Here is a 21,803-nt window from a genome sequence, read left to right on the forward strand (position 1 = left end):
GATCCTTAGATCTTAATTTCCTCAGTAGCTAGGATTACAAGCATGAGCCACCAGTGCCTAGCCCATTTGTAGTGTTTAAATGAACTATTTACTTTGCCATGGAATGACATTTTCACTCTGAAGTATACAAGTGGTCATAGAGACTAGAATTTTATTTGGTGAACATTTCTTAAAAGTGAATGAAATGAGCCTTTACAACGAGAAAAGCAACGATGTATGAGTCATGATACACATTCAAACTAAGTTTCAATTTTGTAGAATGTATTTATTGCTCTGTTGAGCTTTGTAGCTCTGTGTTGATAATAACAGCTATATTCATTGATTTCAGGACAGTTGGTCAGCATTTGGAAGATTTGTGTGACTCAGTGTGAGTATTTTCCCATTATTTAATGTGTGATGTTAGCAAATCATGTACAGGCAAAAGAAAAGAAAAGACTAATTGATTTTAATTTAATACATCCAAGCAGAAAATCTTATGGTATAGCTTCAGGCTCATTGCTATGTATCTCATTACAACTAAATTTTAAGAGATGACCACTAGTTGAGTTTTAGTGTAATATTAAGGAGTATGCCAGCATTAGCTTTATTGATAATCTGAGAAGGCAACTAAAATACTTCTTCCTTTTCTAACTAAGTGACTTTGTAAGGTAGTTTTTCTGCATATACTTGAAACAACATAACCCAACAGACAGTATAAAAGCAGATGAGAGAATACAGGTGTCTTTCATTAGGCTAAAGGATGAAGAGATTTATTAAAGATGTAAAATAATGGGACTATTCTGCTGAAATTTTACCTTTTTTGGAAAATACAGTGTTTTTCAATAAGCATATATTAATAAGTAGTGTTTCTTTTCTTTCTTTTTCTTTCTTTTTGGTGAGTTGTGGGGAGTAAACTCTGGGCTTGGGTGCTGACCCTCAGCTCTTTAGCTCAGTGCTAGTATTCTACCACTTGAGCCACAGCGCCACTTACAACTTTTTCTGCTTATGTGGTGCTCAGTAATTGAACTCAAGACCTCATGCATACAAGACAAACACTCTACCACTGAGCCACCTTCCTATCCCCAGTGTTTTTGTTCTTAAGTTTACAAAACTACCATAAGCACTTGAGTTCTAAATTTTCTTTTGTTTGGGTTGTGAAACTAGGACTCAATACCTGATGCTTTGCTCATTAGCTGAGTTCTACTTTTTAACATATCTGTCTGTTTCTCTCGTGTGTGTGCGTGCACATGCTAATGCATGTGTATCCCCTATTTTTTATTTAATTTATTTATTTTTGTGCCAGTCCTGGGGCTTGAATTCAGCACTTAGGCATTGATCCGGAGCTGCAGTCTACCACTTGAGTTATAGTTGTACTTCTGGGTTTGTTTTGTTTTGTTTTCTGAGTGGTTTATTGGAGATAAGAATCTCATTGACTTTCCTGCTCCAGCTACCTTTTAATAGCAATCTATAGATCTCAGTCTCCTGAGTGTGTAGCCAGGATTACTGGTGAGAGCCACCAGTTCCTGGCTCTACTTACATTTTTTTTTGTCGGTTGCGGGGCCTAAACTCTGGGTCTGGGCACTGTCCCTCAGCTCTTCAGCTCAAGGCTAGCGCTCTCTCACTTGAGCCACAGTGCCACCTCTGGCTTTTTCTACTTATGTGGTGCCGAGGAATCGAACCCAGGACCTCATGCATGCAAGGCAAGCACTCTACCACTGAGCCACCTTACCTTTTTAATTAGCTCTTTGGGAGCTCTCAAAATTTAAGAGTATTAAGAGGTCCTGAGACGAGCATGTTTGAGAGCTGCCAGATTAAAATTTTCCAAATGTCAGTGCTTTTAAAGATGGCTCTCTGTTTTACTTCTTTGAACTGTCAGTGTGCTTGCCACTGATATCTCTAAACCTCATTTGATTTTTTTCTATTTCTCATCAACTGTAAAATAACTAGTCTTCAAGTTTTCTACAAAGCAAATATTTCTCAGTGAGAAACTTTTCTTACTCCTTTAGTATGGATTTTATGCAGACTGGGACATTTTCTTTTTTGTTTGTTGTCTTCAGCATCGTGTTTAAGAAGTCAGACTAGATAATTGTATAACATCTTACTAATAAATGATTCCTTAGTCTATGTAAAAGCTTGATTCCTGATTAGAAAATGTTTTCTGACCAGGTACTGGTGGCTCACACCTGTAAACCTAGATACTCAGGAAACTGAGACCTCGGATCTGGGTTTAAAGCCAGCTCACCAGCAAAGTCTGTGAGACCCTGATCCCCAGATAACTACCAAAAGCCCAAAGTGGAGCTGTAGCTCAAGTGATAGAGTGTTAGATTTGAGCTGAAGAAGCTCAGGGACAGCACCCACACCCTGAGTTCTTGCCCTAGGACTTGCACAAAAAAAGAAAAAAAGATTTTTTGAACATAAGTTCTTAATGTTCTTCTGAAGTATTGAGATGGCATTTAACTATCATGGGCTTTGGAGTTATCCACTGAGTCAAAATAAAGATCTGTCTTTTATTAAAGCCATGTGACCTATGATACTGAGCTCTTTTCTCATCTGTAAGGTAACCCAATCTAATTCCTTACAGGTTGTTAAAATAAGTACTAAATGAAATACTTTATTCAGAGGCTGGGAAGGTGTCTCAGTGGTAGAGTGCTTGCCTTGCATGCATGAGGCCTTGGGTTCGATTCCTCAGTACCACATAAGCAGAAAAAGCCAGACGTGGCACTGTGGCTCAAGTGGTAGAGCACTAGCCTTGAGCTGAAGAGCTGAAGAGCTGAGGGACAGTGCCCAGGCCCAGAGTTCAGACCCCGAGACTGGCAAAAACAAAACAAAACAAAACAAAAATGAAATAATGTATTCAATAAGTGGCATAATAGTCATAAGCAAGGGATGGTAATTATTTTAATGATTCCAAAGATATAATAGATTAAAAATCTGCTTTTTAGAAGTCTTAACTTAGGAAACACATAAAGCCATTATGATGTGTTTAGATAGTTGCATTCTTTCTAATCAGTCCTCAATATGACAGTTGTGTTATTTATAAACTTTTTTGTGCAATTAACTGCATTTGTTCATGTAATCAGCATCTGTTTGGTGTAGGAATGGGAATCCTGAACTTTAAATACCATTCAGAGGACTCTGAGGGATTTTCTAAACAGTTGGATTTTTGTCTAATATATTCACCAGAAATGACTCTGAAAAGAGACTCCTGCCCAACTCCTCTCACTCTGTGCCAGCCCTCCTCAGTGATATTTGTTGAGAATTCAGCAGTGATGTTGGCATTTAATGATATCTCAATGAAGTACTGAAAAAATGGATGTAGCTGACGGGGGATAAATGTAGGAACCTGCTGTTGCGGTAGTGTTGGTCATCTTTTTCTATCAGCATTTTTGGTCCTTGCCATCCCTTTGCCTAAGAATATGTCTTCCGATTTTGGGAGAGTCCTTCCTTTTTCCAAAGTCCCTCCAAAGCCCACACTTTATTCCTTTATTTATTTATTTTGTTATTGTTGTTTTTGGTGCCAGGACCACAGCTTGAACTCAGCTGATGTCTTACTAATCTGAACCACGACACCAGTCTGTCTTTTTCTTGCTAAGTGGAGATAGATCTAAACAGAATTTTCTGCCTGGCTGGCTTTAAACGTCCATCCTCCAGGTCTCAGCCTCCTGAGTAGCTGATTATAGTCGTGAGCCACCAGCACCATCCTACATACTTTTGATGCAACTTCTCCTCATCTCAATGCCAGTCACCAAATGCAAAGCCTCAGGCAAGTACTCTACCATGGAGTTACACCCCTAGCCTAATACTGGGCCACAATCCTGCCCAATATATACTTAATTCTGTGGAAAGTATTTGGTAGTGATCTTCCACCATTGTTTTACTTTGTTATGATGGTACTGGGGTTTGAGCTCAGCTCACTCAAACTTAGTAAGCAGACACTCTACCACTGAGCCATGCCTTGGGCCCTGCTTTCCCTTGACTATTTTCAGGGAGAGTATGGTTTCCTGCCTGGATGCATGCCTGAACTACAATTACCGATTTCATCTTCCTGTCATTGTTAGGATCACAGACACTTGCCAGTGTGTCCAGCCTCTCTGTTGAGATGGAATCTCCTAAAATTTTCTGCCCAGGCTGGGCTGGAACTGAGATCCTCTTAATTTTGGACTCTCACATTAGTGTAGGAGGATGAGCACATACTAATATAACAGGCTATGGCTGAGAAGGGATCTCACAAACTGTGCTGCCAAGGCTGACCTCAAATTATAATCCTCCATTCTCAACCTCTCAAATAGCTAGGTTTACAGGCATGAGCCACAGCAGTGACCTGCCTCATTTTGTTCACAACACTTACCAAAAATAAGTTTATTAACACTCAAACATAATACATTTTATATCTGAACATTGTAAATTAAATGTATATATTGGAATATTATTTACATTCTAAGTACACACTAAATAATTTTTTAGAACAGAATGAGATAAATATAAGTGAAAAAAATTCTGCATGCTATTGGATCATTTTGTCAATATTTTGTGATATAGGTATGTCATTATATTTTCAGATTAATTTCTTGCACCCAGTAGGATTTAGTTGGATGACAACCTACGAGTCAGGTTTTAGATTTTTATTCATATTAGGATATAGTTAAATGTTGTTTAAATGAGTTACATTGGTAAGGATGGTATTAATGAGATCAGCTTCACAATCCATCTTATACTTGGGATTGCTAAGTCATTTTAATTCTTTCTCTTAAATGCCAAGGGAGAGGCACAAATGAGCTATGATACATTCTTCCCGCCAATCCCGGGAAATTTTGGGGACAATGGTCAGATAAAGCAGTAACAATTTGCCCTTTAAGCTATAGACTGCTGATTAAAAATTATATAGATTCTAAAGGCTAAAACCTTAGGCTGGTCTCAAAGTGAGTGAATGGATAGGATTTATTTGTGTAAAGAGAGAAGGAATATTTCCTGACAGTATGTTTGGCTGTCTTGATTATAGTTTGCTCTTGACTTACCCATATGTTTGCATGTTTCTTCAGTGAGGTGTTCTGTTTTCCCATCATCAAGATAACATTTTCCTTAGCACCCTTCCAACATTAATCCTTTCTACCGCTGATTTAAACATCACCTTGCTCACTTGGATCATGGATTATTCCCTCAATTTTACTTCCTTTTTTGTTCCTAGATTAGTGCTGATCAGTTCTCTACTCAGCCACTAAAATTATCTTCCTTTGATTTAAATTTGATCATACTTGTCTCTGTTCTAAAAATCATTCAGTGGTTCCTCATCTCTTCGTTAGAATCTTTGAAATCTTACTAGGGTGTAAAGGCCCAGTCTTTGCTGGATCCTACTTTGTTGCTTTTTTCCTTTGTTTACATTAAATGCTGTGATCATACTAAACTTCCTGCTATGCTTTCAACCCCTAATCTTGGCACTCATTTTCTCTGCCTGAAACTCTTCCCATAACTTGAATTCCATTTTTTAAATTCTTTTCCTTTCTTTTTTTTCTGGTCCTGGGGCTTGAACTCAGGGCCTGGGTTCTGTTCCTGAGCCTCTTTGTGCTGAAGGCTAGTGCTCTACCATTTGTGCCACAAGGTCACTTCTGTCTCTTTCTGTTTGTGTGGTACTGAGGAATCAAACCCAGGGCTTCATGCATGCTAGGCAAACACTCTACTACTAAGCCACATTCCCAGCCATGAATTCCATTTACTTTATACAATATCTGCTTCATACTCTCCATTCATTCTTCTGTAATGTGACACAAAGAGCATTGAGAGTGGAGGCCAAGGTTTAACTCCTAACCTTTGCTAAGAAATCTTGTGGAAATTCTTGACCTCTTCCAGCCTTCATTATCTTTATTGCCAACGTGTGATAATGCCCACCTCTCTTATAAGCCCATTAAGAACATCTATCGACATACTATACACAAAAAAATTCTATAAGCATGTCAGCCAAAGATGTTTGGTGTGGCAACGTGGGTGATGACAACAAGAATGATCCCAAGGAAGCATTTAGCTTCACTGCTCAGGTGAACTTCCTGAACCATCCAGGCCAAATCAGTGCTAACTATGCCTCTGTCCTGGATTGTCATTCAGCTTAAATTGCTTGCAAGTTTACTGAGTGGAAAGAGAAACTTGAACAGAGATCTTGTAAGAAGTTGGAAGCTAGTCCTAAATTCCTGAAGTCTAGTGATGCTGTCATGGTTCATATGGTTCCAGCAAGCCTTGTGTATGTGGAGAGCTTCTCTGACTATCCTCCTTTGGGTCATCTTGCTGTTTGTGATAGGAGACAGTTGCTGTGTGGCATCAAAGCTGTGGACAAGAAGTCTGCTGGAGCTGGCAAGGCCACAAAGTCTGCCCAGAAATCTCAGAAGGCCGAGTGATTATTATTATCCCTAACGCCTGTAGCTTCAGCTTAACCAGTGGTGGAAGAAAAGTCTCAGAAATGTTTGTCTTAATTGGACATTTAAGTTTAATAGTAAAAGACTGGATAATGATAACAATGCATCATAAAAACTTGAGAAGGAAAGGAAAAAATTCTATAAGCACTCATATTCCATGCTCATTAAATTGTTATGAATACTTCTGCTGCATTCACTCCTCTTCCTTCTCACCTTTCTTGTGATCCTCAGCAGTTTTTCTGGAATGTTTTTCATGTAAAACTTTATTTTTTTTCATGGGATGAAGATTTTTCTGAAGAGATAACAGATGTTTTTACCAACACATCTCCTGCAAACCAGACAAACTGGCCAGGGTAAGTTATTACTTCTTGGTGATTGTGATTCATTTGTGACACTTCAGTGAATAAAAACTGAGATAGTAACCATTTACAATATGGAAGTAAGAGCGAAAGCCTTGCTCTTTGTTGGTGACTTGTGAGCTATGTGCATATCCAAGGTCAGAGTGGGCAGGGAGGTTCTATATCCAGAGAAATATTTAATACAACATATATTCCATTGCCTGCTCATGCACAGGACATGGGATGCTTTTTCCTTTTATCCCTGTCTTTCCCAGGCTCAGGAGACATTCTGTAAACCAGTACGCCCCAGGCACACAATGCTCTCTGGACAGAGGGAACTGATATAATCAGGATGTCCTGTTTGCTCCTAAGTCCTAGGGTAAGGACCCTAATACTTGACCTTTTTGGTTGTTGTTGTTATTAGAAAATAAATTTTGTTATGGAATGTCTTGGGTAAAAGAAAGACATTCCTCAAGCAACAAAGTAGCAGAAAGTTCCAGGCCAGCCTGTGCTAGCAGGGTTATAACTCAAAAAGAAAAAAAAAACATAAAGAAATACATGTTTAAAATCTACTGAATGTAAGAAAAAAAGAGTACAGTTTCCTGTGAGTATATAATGTCAGAGAGTTTCCTGGAAACAGTAGCCTCTAAAATGGGATGATTTCTTTCTTTATAGGGAAATAGTAATAACATTTATTATTATAACCACAATTCAGTGACATTCAGTACATTTCCAGTATTGTAGAACCATCACCTTTATCTTATCCCAAACATATCCATCACCCTCAACAGAAATTTTGGGCCATTAAACCATTCATGCCTCTTGCCTTACCTCAACCCACAGTAGCCCTGAGTTATTTTCTGTGTCTGTGAACTTTCTTACTCTTGGTACTTTATTGTTGTAGTCTGAATGTTTGGATTTCCATAATTTTTCATATGGTAACACTTGATCTTTTATTCTTATCCCCTAATGTTTGCTTTCTCCATGAAACCCTCTCAGAACACTCCTCAGGAACTCATCTTCTGCAGTTCAAGTGCATCTCTTCACTATTCAATCTAGTATTGTTTAAAAATGGTCAAATTTAAGAAAAGTCATAAAAAGAATATAAACAGTATTTGTGTGCTTTTTATGAAAATTCACTATAGTTAACATTTCCTTCTTTCGCTTAATCACTTATTTGTGTGTATGTTCTCTTTGTGGACATACATTTGAGATTAACTTGTATATATCATAGTCCTCTATTCCTACATATTTTAATCTTGCTCTCCTCAGGATAAAAATGTCCCGTTATTACATAGCCACAGTAGTTACCGGCTTCAGTAAATTAATCACAATGCCATACTTTTGCTTAATCTTTGTCTATATTTCCCTCTTGACAATTGGCTCAATTCTGCCCTCTCATTTTTTTCTCCAGTCCTAATACCAGTACATGATCATGAATTATATATAGTTGTGTATACTTGATCTCCTATAGTCTATAATAATTCTCTGCTTTTCCTTTATAACATTACTATTTTTAACAACACAAGCACCTGCTTCCATTTAGTAGCTAGGATGAGAGGTATGAGTGACTGCTGACTAGCAAATGTAGAGTTCTTGAGGGTTAAATTGTGTTATTTGTTTTTGTTTTTGTTTTTTACAAAGTATGAGGCCCATTGTAAAAATTGCTCAGTGTTGATGACCCTATATAAACTAGCTTATTATCCCAAATATACATGTAGATGTTCAATAAGCAGATATGTTTCTATATTTTTATACTAGGTAATTTGCTAGGTGCTAGGGAAGTAATGATGAGGACATAGAAAAATCACAAGAATAAAAGAAATCATGTTAATAAATATTTTTGAGGTCAATAATTCTCAATGTGGTCCCTATGTGGCAATTCTCAGAAGGCAGTTTTCAAATAATTGAAATTTTTGGCATAGAGATACAGGGTATAGCAGGGGCATTGGCCTGGTTGTCTGCACACTAAGGATGTAGGGAAATGTGCACTGGAGCATGTGGTTCTGGGAATAATTTTTTAATACTTTTGTTTACATTTTTTACCTTTTTTCTCCAGGCTAGCAGGCTTCATACCTTGAGCCACAGCTTAATTACTCACTTTCTTTTTTCTTTGTTCCTTTTTGCCGACCTTGGGGCTTGAACTCTTCTGCCTGGGCCCTGTCCCTGAGCTTCTTTTGCTCAAGGCTAACACTCTACCACGTCAGCCACAGCAGCACTTCCAGCTTTTTCTGAGTAGTCTATTATGTTTCTCGGACTTTCCTTCCTTGCATCAAACTGTGATCCACAAAACTCAGCCTCCTGAGTATGAGTAGCTAGGATTACTGGTGTGACCCTTTGGCATCTGGCTAGGTTTTTCTTATGTTTTGGTTCTGGACCTAGGGCTTGAACACATGGCCTGGTCAGTGTTGTTTAGTTTTTGTTTTTGATTTAAAGCTGATAGTCTATTTGAGCCAAAGCTCACTTTCTGCCTTTTTATGTTTTTATTCTTTGTGTTAATCCAGGGCTTCAAAGTGGCCTGGCCAGTCTCCAGTCTCCATGCTTTCTCCCCCCCCCCCCCAAGTTAGCAGGCACTACATCTTTAGCCAGTGCACAACTCTTCCTTTTTATTTTTGGTTGTTGTTTTTATTTCTTTGTATTTGGCTTTTATTTATTTATTTATTTTGGCTGGTCATGGGGCTTGAACTCTGGGCCTGGGTGCTATCCCTCAGCATTTCAGCTCCAAGTCCTCTACCATTTGAGCCACAACACCACTTGCAGCTTTTTTTTCTGCTTATGTGTTGTTGAGAAATCGAACCAGGGCCTCATGCATCCAAAGCAAGCAAGCCCTCTACCACTGAGCCACCTTCCCAGCCCTGGTTTTCATTTTTTTATGGTGATCCTAGGGCTTGACCTGCCAGTCTTCTTGAGGTGTTGGGCTTTTTCCCCATCTAGGATGGAAGTTTTACAAGTTGAGCCATAGCTCATCTTTTTTTTTTTTTTTTTTTTTTTTGGTGGTTAATATTGTAAGGTCCGCTCCTGGATGGCGAGCAGACTCCACCCTCCTCACAGCAAAGTCTCCATCCAGTAACTGCATTACCTAGGCAACTGGGACACCTGGAAGAAGTCACATTTGCATCCACTGAGGTCATATCTGAATTTGATGTGGCCACACCTTTCTCTGCACGTACCCTAGGTAAGGCCTAGCCCAGGCCCAGACACTCTCTCTCTGCTCTCTCTCTGCTCTCTCTGCTCTCTCTGCTTTTTTCTAGCTCTTTCCTCTCTCTTTCCTCTCTTTCCCAGCTCTCTCTCATTCGAAGGCCTTTCCCAGCCATGTGGAGTGCCAACCTTGCCTGGTCCCAGCAGGTCTACTGAATAAAACTACCCCTTACCTGAATAGCACGTGCATGGTGCTGTTCTTACTCGGCTATCTCTTTTCTTAAAACCTAACAAGTGAGATAAGTGTCCTATGGCTCTAACTACTCAGGAGGCTGAGATCTGAGGACCTCAGTTGGAAGCCAGCCCAGACAGAAAAGTCCTTGTGAGATTCTTATGTCCAATTAAGCACTCAAAACCCAGAAGTGGCGCTAAGGCACAAATGGTAGAGGACAAGGCTTGAGTACAAAGAGGCTCAGGGACAGCACAAAAGTCCTGAGTCCAAGCCACACAACAGTCAAAAAATACAGAAAGAAAAAAGTACTACAGGAAGCCAAGATGACTATCCAGACAGCTTGGTATTGGCATAAGAACAGACATCAGGACCAATGGAATAGAATTGAAAACCCAGAAATGAACCTACAGACCTATAGACATCTAATCTTCGATAAGGGAGCTAAAACAATAGAATGGAAGAAAGACAGCCTCTTCAGTAAATGGTGCTGGTAAAATTGGTTAACTACTTGTAGAAAACTAAAGCTAGATCCTTATATATCACCTTGCACCAGAATCAACTCCAAATGGATCAAAGACCTGGAAGTCAAAGTACACACTTTGAAAATATTACAGGATGGAATAGGAGAAACCCTAGGTCTCCTCGGCTCAGGCCAAAATTTTCTGAATAGAGACCCGGAAACACAACAAATCAAAGAAAGGTGGGACAAATGGGATTGCATGAAGTTGCAGAGCTTCTGCATGGCAAAGGACATAGCTAGCAAGATCAATAGAAAGCCCACGGATTGGGAGAAGATCTTCACTAGCCATACAACAGACAAGGGTCTCATATCTAAAATATACTTGGAACTCAAAAAATTAAATCCCCCAACAACAAATCCTCAAAGAAACAACTGCCCAATAAATAAGTGGGCTAAAGACTTAAAGAGAAACTTCTCTGAAGAAGAAAGAAGGATGGCCAATAGACACATGAAGAAATGCTCAACCTCCCTACCATAAAAGAAATGCAAATCAAAACAACATTGAGATACAACCTCACTCTAGTTAGAATGGCTAAAATCAAGAACTCTAACAACAACAGATGCTGGAGGGGATGTGGAAAGAAGGAAACCTTACTTCATTGTTCGTGGGAATGTAAACTTGTTCAACCACTTTGGAAAGCAGTATGGAGGTTCCTCAAAAGACTTCACATAGAGCTCCCCTATGACCGAGCAATCCCATTTTTGGGCATTTACCCAAATGTTTACAAACAAGACCACACTAAAGCTACTAGCACAACTATGTTTATTGCAGCATTATTTACCATAGCTAAGATATGCAACCAACCCAGATGCCCCTCAGTAGATGAATGGATCAAGAAAATGTGGTATATATACACAATGGAATTCTATGCCTCCATCAGAAAGAATGACATTTCCCCATTTGTTAGGAAATGGAAAGGTTTGGAAAAAATTATATTAAGTGAAGTAAGCCAGGCCCAAAGAAGCATAGGTCCCATGGTTTCCCTTATTTGCAATATCTAGTATATGTATGAGTCAAGCGGAAAAGGTCAGATAATGTGATGTTAGGAAAATGAATCCTTAGATATGTATTCAAATGTTTTTTTTTCCTTTCATGCATTTGTTTCTAACGCATTTATAAGATTATCTCTTTGTAGCTTTGTATGTCCCTCCCCCACAGTATAACCCTGCTTTTACTATATTTGATGTCAGTATAACTTGTGTAGGAGATGGGAAAAAACAAGTCGTTTAAGGATACAGGTAGACCTGTTGCAACAATGAGAAGTACAAATTGTCATGTCGAAAACGAGCTTTACAATGTTGGTGGGGGGGATAGCGGGGAGGATTGGGTGGGCAGATGGGGGGGAGGCTGGGAAGGGATGTTAAGTGTAAACAAAGGAGGAGGCTGCAATGCTTGATAAGAAATGTACACATTAACCTGCCCATGTAATTGTAACCCCTCTGTACAGTGTGTTCACAAAAAATAAAAATAAAATAAAATAAATAAATAAGGAAAAAATAAGAAAGTTGAGAGCCAAGGTTCAAAGCCATTCTAGGCATGAAAATCAATGAGATGTTTTTCACCAATTAACCAGCAACAGGTAGGAAGCAGTAGAGCTCTACCCTTGAGTAAAACTCAAGTTTTAGCCTAGGAGTAGCATAAATGAAAAGAATTCTCATTTACTTTCCTGCCCAGGCTGGATTCAAACCACAAATGCTCAGATTTCAGCTATCTGAGCAGGTAGGATTATAGGTGTGAACCATATTTTTAAAATCTTGAATTGGCTCTAATATTTTTGTCCTTCTTTTCATTAATTTATTATTCTTTTTCACTTTTTCATAAGTTTGGGTCATCCAGCTTATTATTAGGGCTAGCCACTGTTTCTGAGGTTTTTGTTTTGAAGTTTTTTTTGTGGATTTTTGTCCCAACCTGCAGGACGTCAATGAGGGCGATGAACCTAAACGAGAAGGAATGAAGGGACAAGAGACATGAAGAATGACAGCAAGACAGGGATTCTGATCAAGCTGCAAATTTTTATTTTTCACACAGGGGTATTTATATGCTTGGAATAAGGAAGCTTTTAAATTGGCCATTAAGGAAGCTTTTTCATTGGCCATAGCAGCTGCAGGATGTTTGCGTAGGGCAGGGTGAAAGGGTGGTCATTAGCAGCTGCAGGATGTTTGCATAAGGCAGGATGAAAGGGTCGGATTTCTGAGAGTGGTTCTGTAAACTCAGCCACAAGATGTTCCAGTGAGATAGTCAAGCCTATCTTCATGTTGAGAGACTCCTTTTGGATCTCAACAGATTTTTTTTTGAGCTTGTTATAGTACTTGAACTCCAGGCCTGGTCATTATTCCTAATTTTTTCTCAAGACTAGTAGGCTTCCCACCTCAAGACAGTTCAAATTGTGGCTCTTTATGTATTTTTCTTTCTTTCTGCATTTATTTTAGGTGATGCTCTTATGGTTTGTACTCAGGACTTGGGCATTTTTGCTGAGTTTTTGTTGTTGCTGTATTTTTTTTCTTCATTGCTGGTCCTAGGGCTTGAACATAGGGCCTTAGCTTTTGCTAGTCATAAAATCAGGGCAGAGCCACTGTGTCTGAGGTTTTTCCATTTTCTTTCTCAAGACTAGCAGTCTCTATGGCTTGAGCCACAGATAAAGTTGTGGCTTTATTTATTTATTTATTTTCATTTTTGTTGCTAGGGCTTCAACTCATGACATGGCCACTCTCCTGAGGCTTGAAGTCAGGGCAGGGCCATTGTGAATGAAGCATTTTTTGTATTGTTTATTCTCAAGTTTAGCATACTTTAACAGCTTGAGCAACAGCTGCATGAATGGCTTTGTTTATATAATGTTCTCTACGACCCCCACCAGGCAAAAGTTGTAAAGTTCATTTTTTGAAATAATTTCTTGTACATCTCATTGTTGCAATATGTCTAGCTGTATCCCTATTTAAACAATTTGTTTTTTCCCTTCACCTTCACAAATTACCCCAACATCAAATACAGTGAAAATGTGGGAGTTATTTATTTATTTGGTTCTGGTCCTAGGGCTGGAACACAGGGAGTGGTGACTCTTCCTAAACCTGAAATCAGGGCAAGGTCACTGTGCTGGAGTCTCTCTCCCGTGTCCTGAGCAAGGCTGGCAGGCTCCAAAACTTAAGCCACATTTCAACATCTGGCTTTGTAAAACAAATTTGGTGATTCATAAGGGGTAAGTTTCTTATGGAGGAGCTGGGAAGTGGCTCAGTGGTAAAGTACTTGCCTTGAGCTGAAGAGCTAAGGGACACCATCCAGAGCTGGAGTTCAGGCCCCACAACCCACAAAAAAGAAAAAAGAAAAGAAAAAAAAAGCTGAGTGCCAGTGGCTTACACCTGTAATCCTAGCTACTCAGGAGGGTGAGATCTGAGGATTGCAGTTCAAAGCCAGACTGGGAAGGAAAGTCCATGAGACAATTATCTCCACTAAATCACCAGAAAACCTGAAGTGGCCCTGTGGCTCAAGTGGTAGAGCAATAGCCTTGAGCTGAAGAGCTTAGGGACAGTGTACACGCCGAGTTCAAGCCCCATGACCAACCAAAAAAAAAGAAAGATTCTCATGGGAAGACAGGGACATTAGCCAGGTTCTAAAATCAGAGGATGGTGATTCGAAGCCAGCCAGGGCAGGAAAGTTTTTGAGACTCTCATCTCCAATTAATCACCAAGAGCTTGGAAGTAGAATAGTTCTAGTCTCGTGCAAAACAGCACAAGTTCAGGCCCCAGGACTAGCACACATAAAACCTAGTGTCATGGAGCTTCCTGCCCAGGTTGACTATGAACCACAATCCTAAAATTTCAGCTTCCAAAGTAGCTAGGATTATAGGCATGAGCCACTACTTAAAAATATTTCATTGACTTCTCTCTTCTTCTTTTGCCTTCTTATTATATTGTTCATTTCGTGTGTGTGTGTGTGTGTGTGTGTGTGTGTGTGTGTGTGTGTGTGTGTGTGTGTGTCCTGGTGCTGGTTCTAGACCTTGAACTCTGGAGCCTAGCCACAGTTTCTGAATTTGTTTTACTTTTATTTTTAATGCTGTTTCTAGGCTTTGTATTCAGGGCCTAGTCCCTGTCCCTGAGTCATTCTTTTGTTGCTGGTGGTGGTGGTCCTAGGGCTTGAACATAGGGCCTGGTCACTTCCTGGGTTTGAAACCAGGGCAGGTCCACTGTGTATGAGGGTTTTTGTTGTTCGTTTTCCCTCAAAGCAAGCAGTCTCTGTGGCTTGAGCCACACAGATCAACTTCTGGCTTCTTTTACTTTTTGGCAGTTCATGGAAGATAAAAATCTCATAGAATATAAGAGTACTGTATCAGCAACTGAAATCTGAGGATTGGGGTTGAAAGCCCGGGCAGGTAAGTTCGTAAAACTTATCTCCATTTCATCCCCCAAAGAAAGGAAGTGGTAGAATGCTACCTTTAAGAAAAAAGAATTTCTATTTCAAGCCCTGGGTTCAAGACCCCTACCTGATACATACTCACAATCTCCTAAGGGACTTTTCTGCCTGGGATGCCTTGGAACCCATATCTTCAAATTCTGTCTTTTGTGTAGCTTGAGCTCAGGTGTAAACCACCAATTCTCTTGGCTTTTGTGCTCATCTTCCACTCTGATTTTTATTTGTGTTTTGTATTTAATTGATTAATTATTAGTAGTCCTACCCTATGTATCTGGGCCTGGTCACTGTTATTTTGCTTTTTCATTCAAGGCTGTTGCTTTACCACTTGAACCACAGCTCTACTTCTGGCATTTTTGCTGGTTAGTTGGAGATTAGAGCCTCATGGAATTTCCTGCCCAGGTGGGCTTTTAACCACCATCCTGAGATTTCATGCTCCTAACTGGGATTACATGTCAGCCACCAAAAAGTGCCTGGCTCACTCAATTTTAATATTCTTTTTTTTGTGGTTGGTCATGGGGCTTGAACTCTGGGTCTGGGCTCTTTCCCTCAGCTCTTCAGTTCAAGGTTAGCGCTCGACCACTTGAGCCACAGAGCCACTTCCGGCTTTTTTCTTTTTTGCTATATGGTGCTGAGGAATCAAACCCAGGGCCTCATGCATGCAAGGCAAGAGCTCTACCACTGAGCCAACTTCCCAACCTTCAATTTTAATATTCTTAATAGGCTCTTACAGTCTTTTTATTCACATGATCATGATGATGATGATGATGATGATGATGTGCTGGTCATAGGTTTGAAATCAGGGCATGGGTACTGTCCATGATCTTCCAGTTGAGCCTCAGCTCAAGTCCTGGACTTTTCTTTATTTCTTTTTGCTTCTTTCTTGGTGGTTAATTTGAGAGAATTGTCTCATAAAAAACCTTGGCACTACTCAGAAGGTTGAAATCTGAGGATTGTGGTTTCAAGCCAGTCCTGACAAGAAAGTCCAAAACACCCTTTTCTTTTTCTTTTTGTTGTTGTTGTTGTAATGACAAAGGTGAGGTGCAGTGGAGTTGCAGTTTCATTAACAGGTAAAAAGGATGTTTGTTTTTGAGCAATAGCCTCCCAAAGTACACTGCCTCCTGACTAGGGATGGTCCACTGATGGTTAGAATGACTTGTCTTCCTTCTATGACCCTATTACCCTGGTAACCGATTGTTTACAAAGATGTGATCCTGACACCTTAGCAACATGAGAAGGGACAATATCATTCCTAGGTTGGGATGAAAACCAAGTGGATCCCCCCATTTGGTGTGCTGCCTCGCCCTGGGGGGCCAGGATGATAGTGCACCCTTCTGTGAAGAAGGAAAATGACTTGAACAATTCTGTACTCTTTGTTCATTTCTGACAGATGAGGGCTGTGGATATATTCATGGACTCATCTAGGGACAAGCAGGGAATTTTCTAGGATCTCCATTGTGTCTAGGAAGGAAGGGCCTCAGGTTTTGCTGCAGAGAGATGCATCCTACAGTGCAGTTGCAGCAGCCCTGGCTTGCTCCAATGCCAGTGATTTCCCAGATCAGCAATATACCTGGACCCAGGAAATGTCACCTTATGCAGATGAAATAACTCTCAGGACATCTGTCCTGATGACCATGGAAGCCTATGCCAGTGCAAGCGATGGTGACACAATTCTGCTCATGTGGCTGGGAGTATGGAAGTGGCACAGGTGTGGATTTGAGGTGTTGGGTAGCACACGTGGTGTATGCTTTCTGCTCTGCCCACCACATGACTAAAGGCAATGCTGGATTCTGTCTGAATTTAACTGGGGTCTGAGGGACTGTGGATTTTCTGGGATGCCAAAGCTCCCAGGGGGACATAGGTTGAAAGGGAGTGAAGGAAACCTCCAGAAAAAAGGAAGTCTTGATTCTCTTTAAAAGTTCCTTTAATGCTTAAATTTTAATGAAAATGGGAAATAAATGGAAAAAGTGATTCTAGATCTCAGTTTCCTGAATAGCTAGCATTACAGGTGTGACACTAGTACCCAACTCACTCTTTTGTATCTATTGAGTTTATTAGGTTCTAGACACTGTAGCAAGGAAAAAAAGAAAAGCTTTGTTTTGAAGGTCTATGCCTTTGTGTGTGGGGTTGGGGGAGGGTAGGGAATGTATACATATAAATATATGATGGAAAAAATATATTAGTGATGTGCTAGGGAGGAATGTTAGCAATTTGCAGTGATGTATGAGTTCAGAAAAGCCTCATGTGGTAAAGTGACTTAGAAGAGATTAAGGCAACTCATCCAGGCCCCAGAAGCAGGTAGAGTCATGAGCTCGAAGTATGAGCACCTACACCTGGGTCCCCTCCCATTTCTGGAGTTCCCTCCATACAACTGGCCCCTCCCTCTCTCTGCCCAGACCCACCTGGACTCCCATCTACCTCACTTCCTTTTCCCTCAGATCCTCCTGCTACCAGGATAGTGATGGAGGTCATGTGCTCCCTCTTGGGGGAAATATCGCTTCTCTAATAAACCTTGTAATAATATTTCTCCTTTGCCTTCCTGCTTCTGCATGGTCCCCTTGCATGGATTTTTGTCTAATCCTCTTACATTGGTCGCCCCTGTGGGGATAGGCTCCCCAGTGGGTTTGATCGTCCCTCCACTTCGGAAGGAGGTTCAACCAGCTTCCCTGGGACCTATCCTGAGATCCTATACGCCAGTCACCAGAGGACCACCAAGGTAACTTTCTCCTGACTGAGCGCTCTACCAGCCCATCCAACACTGCTAATTAAGTCCCACTCCAGGGTAAGTGAAAAGTTTATCTGAGGTCTGCGTTTCTGATTCTGATTTCTCAGTGGTAAGGGTACCTGGGCCTCTGTGACTTACCGAGCCTCCCTTCCCCTCATCAGAGCCAAACCTTGGCCAAGTGCCAGGGGCCTACCTTGGCCCAAGGACCCCTCCTCCATGGCCCAAGGAATGCAAATGGACAAACATGAAGACATTCTCCACTGGCAGGGCCACCACCCCCTTTAGGAGCCAACCTGTACTGTGGAGAACACTCTAATATAGGCCCAAGGCATCAGGTCCGTTACCATGGGAAGGACACTAAATTTCTTTACATTAAGGCCACCTGGGCCTTGGAGGGCTTCTGAGCCCCTTCAATCAAATTTTGCCCCAAATTTAAAACTCCACTTCTGCGAGTGCTTGGGCAGATAGCTCTGGCTCTCTCTTTCTCCCTCTCTCCCTCTCTTCCTCTCTCCCTCTCCCTCTTTCCCTCTCCCTCTTTCCCTCTCCCTTGCAACTGAAGGTAAAAGTATGGATGAGTTTAAGTTTAAACTCCTCCTCTGTGTACTGCTTTTGCAGTTTCCCCTCCTCTGCAGTCTCCCCTGTGAGGCCCTCCCCTCTTTTGCGGCCTCCCCCACAAGGCACCCTCACTTCTGTGCCCTTCCCCACGAGGCACCCTCACTTCTGCGGCCTCCCAGTGAGGTATACTCCTTTTTGCAGCCTCTTCTGTGAGGCTCCCTCCCCTGAAGGACTTCATCTGTGAGGTCCCCACTGCTCTGCGGGACCCCTCCTCTGCCTTTGTAGTGGGGGTGGAAGCTGAAGCTCCAGTTTTGCCAGAAACAATGCATAAAGCATAAAGTGACTCCATTTAGGGTATCATCTCTTATTCTTTTCCATGGTTTTCCATGGTCAGGACTGACTTTGTCCTGGCCATTGTCTCAACATCCATTGCTGGGATAGCTTGTCCCGGTTGGCATTTACGGTTTGGACTCAAGGCCTGGGCACTGTCTCTGAGTCCTTCTGTTCCAGGCTAATGCTCTACTACTTAGAGTCACAATGCCACTTTCAGCCTTTGGCTGGATAGTCCTGGTTCTGTGCTGATTAGTAGGGAGATGGAGTTTTAGAAGGATTTTTTTTGTGCCCAAGATGGCTTTGAACTTTCTTACAAAAGCTCTTTTTATTTCCAGTTAAAGCAACAAGGAGATCAATGAGATGGAGGTTACCTATAACTTGTTAACAATTGACTAACAATTACTTGTCAGAGATTTTTAAAAGAAAGCCCAGTAGATGCTTTTAACCTGAGACTGATTGGCACTCTAAGTACAGCCCACTGCCTCTGGGTAGCCTGTTTAAAGTGGCTTATAGACAACATTTAACCTATAACAAATGTACAGGCCTTTTCTTGGGCCACAGCAGCATAGCCTGTTTAACACCCTGGTTTATAAAAGCATTTTCTGTCTGGCAGAGGAATGCCTACCTATGTAGGCCTTTAGACAGATCTCAATAGGAACATAATCTCAGCTTTACAAGCTTTTCAACAGATGAATTTAACCAGCTCAAAAGTTACTGCCAATTAGGACTTTGAGCAGATACAGGGGTTTTGGGATTTACATTCTACAATCTTAGCTTTTACTACCCACTATCACAGATCTCTGGAAAGTTTTGCCCAGTTACACCAACATGGGTGATAGGAATGTTTAAAAACTTATCTTTCCATGACCTTCTGGCTTGATCAATTTTTTGGAAGACAAAGCTCAAGTAACTCAGGACCTGATACCACTTTTGTCATCCAAACATTTGTTTGTAATTGCCTCTGAATGTTTTAACATTGTCAGGGTCCCTGGAGTGCCTCTTATGTTGGGATAAATACATCTTTGGCACTTTCCTTGGTCAGTCGCTGGACTTGAACTCAGGGTTGAGTGCTGTCCCTCAGCTCTCCAGCTAAGGACTAGCACTTGGCCACTTTAAACTCCAAAACAACTCAGCTTTGAGCACTCTGTTGGCAGATTAGAGATGACAATCTCACAGGGACTTTAGTCTGCCTGTGCCTGGACTGGCTTCGAACGACAGATCAATGAGTTTTTTTTTTTTTTTTTTTTTTTTTACAAACAGTCACTTTTACTCCAATTAAAAGCAACAAAGATGGTCATTGGAAGTAGTTTTATAAGCATGGTTTTACTTATTAAATTACATTTGACAAACTTGTCCTATCTTTTACTGTGGGCCTTCCGGCAACTGTTACAAAAAACTTTAGGGGCAAACCTGAATAATCCTATTTTTTTTACTTTGAAATAAACCTTTAGGAAAATTTTATCTTTTAAACTTGTCTAGGAGGCCAGCCACTCCCCACAACTTCTCAAATTTTTACAAGGGGGATGTCATATTAAATCCTTTTTGTGAAGTTATGTTAATTTGCATTTAAATGCATCATTGAAACACTGGGCTGTATATTCTTTGCCTGTAGGCTGTCCTGTGGGCAGTGAATAGAAAGAGTGGCCATATTTTTTTTCTGCAGTCTGAGTTACCTTTAGGAATTTACCTCCAATTGTAAAATAGTATAGAAATCAATTTCTATCCTTTGCTCATACACCCTGTATGGTCTAACTTCTGGCGATTAACATTTACAGAACCAAATATCTAATGTGGCTTGTGTTTTACCCTTAATTAACAGGCTTTTGGTCATGTGAGATGAAGCAAGGCCAGAGTCTGAGAGAGACTGTGGCATCTCCCAGCATGTATGGACTGTTGCACCTCCTGTTGGTAACCTGCAATATTTCTACATATACTGGTTAGAGACCTGGTTTACATTGGCTTTTGCAGGCTGGTGCCACTGGTTTAGGCAGCTGTGCCTGGGCATAGTCACTCTGCTCCCTTGATCTTAATTGAAGTTGATCGGCACACAGGGGAGAAAACAGAGAATGAAACCCTTAGCATTAGTTTACTAGCCATGGTCAGTGTACAATAGTTAACTCTTAGCATAGATGGACATAGGAATGACATAATTCACAGCCAACTTATTTACCAATTTCATTTACTTTGTAAAGGACATTGTCTTTTTTAAGTCCTTTTCCAAGGTCTTTTAAAACTGCCTGTTTTTTCTTTGGCTTAATCAGGTCACAAAGTTTTAAAGCAATTTAGATTAATTCACAGCTTCCATTGACAAAGATTTTTAGTAGGCAGAGTAACCTTGAAACCATAATCACTTACATATAGTCAAATAAGACACAGACAGACATGTTTGTGCACAGATTATAGAGCATGCTTAGATTTTAAAATAGACTTTTAAAGTTTTGAAATTTTAGTGGAACTACTTTTCTAATTATGAAGGAACCATGTGGTCAGTTTAAAATACAAAACTTTGCCAACAAGAAACCTAGTGAACAGGAGGCAATAGGAACATACACTTGGCCTAGCATAATGGCACCACAGGACAGGGGAGGGGGAAGGGGTAGTACCAAGCTGAAGTACCAAGATGCCAATTTGGCACATCCACCACTTGCTCAATGCTAGAGAGAAGATTAATACACTTTTGGTAATATCCAAACTTGTTGGCCTTTATTTCGGTGAGTTTAGACTTAAACTCACCCATTTTCTATCTAATGAGTAGAAACAAGCAATTACTGGTTACATTCTTCCAGGGCTTAACCAACGCGTTTAGCATATGAAATACTTGTGAAAGAGGTTACAAGCAGGTAATTTTGGCAAGAGGGAGAGTTTAAGGGGAGGGGGAGAGAGAGAGAGAGCTACTTGCTCAAGCACTCTCAGAAGTGGAGTTTTAAATCTGGGGCCAAATTTAACTGATGGGGAACCAACAGCCCTCCAAGGCCAGGTGGCCTTAATGTAAAGAAATTTAGTGTCCTTCCCATGGTAAGTGACCTGAAGCCATTTGCCTACAGTAGAGTGTCCTCTACAGTGCAGGTTGGCTCCTGAATAGGTGGTGGCCCCACCAGTGGAGACTGTCCTTATGTTGGTCCAAGGGGGGTCCTTGGGCCATGGTAGGCCTCTAGTGGCTAATTCTAGCACTTGGCCAAG

General features: G+C 40.8%; 2 long non-coding RNA genes across 2 annotated transcripts in view; both read left to right on the top strand.

The window, feature by feature from the left end:
* The first annotated feature begins 326 nt into the window (after positions 1–326).
* LOC138835123 (uncharacterized) lies at positions 327–7,087 on the top strand. The gene is made up of 3 exons (XR_011374453.1): positions 327–367; positions 6,667–6,733; positions 6,994–7,087. It is a non-coding gene; the product is annotated as an uncharacterized lncRNA (long non-coding RNA).
* A 2,677-nt stretch (positions 7,088–9,764) lies between these two features.
* LOC138835122 (uncharacterized) overlaps positions 9,765–21,803 on the top strand; it is a 58,840-nt gene continuing 46,801 nt past the window's right edge. The window contains exons 1-3 of the long non-coding RNA XR_011374451.1: positions 9,765–9,893; positions 13,640–13,802; positions 14,888–14,972. This is a non-coding gene — a long non-coding RNA (uncharacterized lncRNA). The remainder of the gene's footprint in view (positions 9,894–13,639; positions 13,803–14,887; positions 14,973–21,803) is intronic.

This window comes from Dipodomys merriami, unplaced genomic scaffold, assembly GCF_024711535.1.
Source record: "Dipodomys merriami isolate MVZ:Mamm:240054 unplaced genomic scaffold, mDipMer1.0.p SCAF_23, whole genome shotgun sequence".
NCBI lineage: Eukaryota > Metazoa > Chordata > Mammalia > Rodentia > Heteromyidae > Dipodomys > Dipodomys merriami.